Raw genomic sequence first — 3,369 nt, forward strand, 5'->3', positions numbered from 1 at the left:
CACTCACTCTCTGTGGAGCACACGTGAACTACAGCAAATTTTAATTAAAGGAAATATTGGGACCAGCCCGTGGTGCAGTGATTAAAGTGCTGGACACACCTACATGGCCAACCATGGTTGGAGTCCTGGACCTGGTGGCTTGCTTTCTCACTTTTTCTCTCTCTGTCTCTCTCTCAGGTCAAATTAAAATGAATGAATAAATTCTTTTTTTTTTAAAGGAGATATCAAGAAAGTAAAAGAAATCATTTAAACTATTTCATATTTTCAACTTAAAAACACTTTTAGATAGTACTGGAAAGATCATTTTAAAACGTGAATTACAATATATTTTTTAAATCATGACTTACAAATTAAGAATTCCTTCCATGTATGTCTCATGACATTTGAATTTATGCATTATCTCAACAAATTCGAAATAGAACTATAGAAGAATCAGCCTCTCCCTGACACCAGAGAGAGCATTAAGTTCTATTACAGCAATGTCTCCGAGGACCTCTCTCACTGCCCATGTCAGGGAGAAGCACAGGGAGTGGGGAGTAGAAATGGAAACTTTTTCCCGTGGTCGCTGGTGTCAGGATACACAGGCGGACTTCAGCGCCCAGTGTGAACAACGTTCTACCGGCTGGGGGGGCCGACGCTGAGGGTTCAACCCACCCGCTGAGGTTCCACCTCCGCCCACTTGGCCCCCCAGACTCAGGGGACTCCCTCACAAAACAGATACTGACCAAAACCGTTGCCAATTTGTCGAGGAAGCAGCCTCTCTGCATTCAGTATAAACGGCCCGACAAATCCAAGTTTCCCCCTGAAATCCGTCCCTTGCTGCAGGCGAATCAGCACAGCCCCAGCGGCCGCGAACACACCTTCGGACGTGAACAGGAAGTCGCGCATACCCCTGGGCGGAAGAACGCGCCGGCCGGAAACCGCGGCGGCCGGCGAAAGGCTCAGGGCCCGCCCACAAGCTGACGCGCTTCCTGCAGGGTCAGGCGCTCCAGGGCTTGGAAGAAATGTAGTGGATGCGAAGTGTTTCAGCTCTAGTCCATATCCGAGTCGGGGTCTCCTCCTTCGCCCAGGTTCCCGAGGTCATTGCAGAGGTCACCATCGTCGCGCCCAGAGTGTTGCTAAGGGAGCCCCTGTCTCTGGGAGACGCTCGAGGCAGCTTCCTGAATCTGCGTCCGTGTCCGGTTAAACGTCTCCCCGGCAGTTCTCTTGCCCGCCTTTCTAGTTTTGGTCATTTCACCATTTGCTGTCTGTACCTGCTGCCATATCAAAAGCCCACTCCTGGGTGTGTTCTCGCCCTTCCCTGCCCCTACTGGACGGTACCGGTCGGCACACCTGCCCCTTCCGCAGAGTTTCTGCAGACCCAACCCTCTCCACACCCCTCCCATCCTGGGGTCCTTCTTGACACAGCAATGCCTCCCTGTGGCCGTTCCCTCACTGTCACTGACACAGGGAGGCCTCTGACCTTGGCCTGGGGGACATCACCCTGTGATACCTGTGTTTTCTGCCCCAAGTCCGATTTCACTGGCCGAGCCTGCCATGTGTGTTCACATCGCTGATGTTCCTGGGTAGGAGGCGTTTTCATTCTGCTCCTGTGAATGCTGTTGTGAGGCAGTCTCTGGTCCAATTAAAATAAAATGAATGAATAAATAAAATTAAAAAAGAAAGTAATTAGGACTGTTTCAAGATCTTTGTTCTTTAAATTCTACAATTTCAAGGGGAATCAGGCCCTGCCCATACAGTGACCGGCCTTCCAGGTGCCCCTCCCACACTCAAGGTTTTCGGTTGACCAAGAGTCGGGTTTTGGTGATGGAGACTGGTTCCCGGATGCCCGTCCATCTCTCATTAAAGCATCCCTGGTGATTTTCTTTCCCCCCTTTCTACCTCGGTTTTTACTGTCCTCCACAACCCGATCCTGTTTGGTCGCCACTCGGGGATGGGCTTTTCCCCTTGCTGGATGTACAGGGCGCCACCCTGTCTCCCGGCCCTGGGGTTCTGCAGACCCCAGTCCCCCCTGATTCCTCTGTCCTGGGGTCCTCGTGGGCCCAGCACCGCCTCCCTCAGGCCTGTCTCTAGTAGTCACTGACTCAGGGAGGGCCCTTACCGTGTGCTGAAGACTCACCAGTCACAGCCCGGGGACACTCTGTGTCCTTCTGTTTCAGTTCCCATTCCACGGGCTGAGCCTGGCAGGTGTGTCCCCATCGCTGATGTCCCAAGGGAAGTAGCTCATCATGAGCAGGGGCAAGTTCATTCTATCCCTGTGACTGTGGATGCAGCACAGGGATATGGATAATAGAGCCTGAGAGAACCTGAGTGAGAAAAGGAGCCTGAAGGAGAAAGGGAGATGATGACATTGCACTTGAATGCCACCAGGCCCTAGGGACTTGGAAGACACAACAGGTGACTTTGGCAAGAAGTAGTGGGATGCAAGAAAATCAATAAAAAGAAAATGAATGGGGCCAGCCAAGTACGTGGTGGTTAGTGCAGCTGGACCTCTCATGGCTGATTGCAAGGTTTGAGTCCCAGACAAGGCACCTTGAAAAGCATGCCTGTGTGTATGTGTGTACCTCAATCAGAATCACCTCCATCTTTGAACTTTACATTATATTTGCTTCCTCCTTTTGTCCAGAATAAATAGAGTGATTATTAGCCTTATTATCTTTGCTAACTAGTGTGAAACCTTTTTGTGTAGCTGTTCCTTGGCAATGTAATCCCCAATCACAGACCCCTGCCTAGAGCCATGTGGACCATTCAACAAAGGTCTGGAGAGTGCCACTAGAAATTATTATTAATTTTTTTACATGCAGAATACATTGTATATTGGCTCAATCAAGCACATCAACATATGTGTTATTGTCAACAAATAATTTTCCATTTCTCATTTCCTGTATATTTTGCCTTTTTTCCCATCCTTGATTCCCTGCCTCTCACCCTCTGCCATCTCCCATCCTCCTCCCACACTGTGTCTGGTATCTATTGTTGTTTTCTATGCTCTTCCCCACCCCCATATTTTATTGTTTCACTAAATATCTTAATTAATCTAAATATTTTCAATAGCAAGCACAGCTGATATATACATATCCATGAACACAAGTCTGAATAGAATGAATAGAATGAACATACTATAAAGTAGCACCTAGCTAGGGCTATATAGCTTACTGTAGTCATCAAATAGGTATTTTTAATGCTTTTTTTTAATTAAAAGAAAAAGTTTTAGTTTTTTTTCTGAAACTTTTTTTTAACTTAATTTACATTCACTCCCTAAGCATCATCACAGCATACAAAATATGATTTCCCATCCAGAATATACTGCATAGTAACTTAATCATGCGTGTTATGGTCAAAAATTTTCCATTTCTAGTTTACATATAT

The sequence above is a fragment of the Tupaia chinensis genome, unplaced genomic scaffold, assembly GCF_000334495.1.
Source record: "Tupaia chinensis unplaced genomic scaffold, TupChi_1.0 Scaffold143594_1, whole genome shotgun sequence".
Taxonomy (NCBI): Eukaryota; Metazoa; Chordata; class Mammalia; order Scandentia; family Tupaiidae; genus Tupaia; species Tupaia belangeri.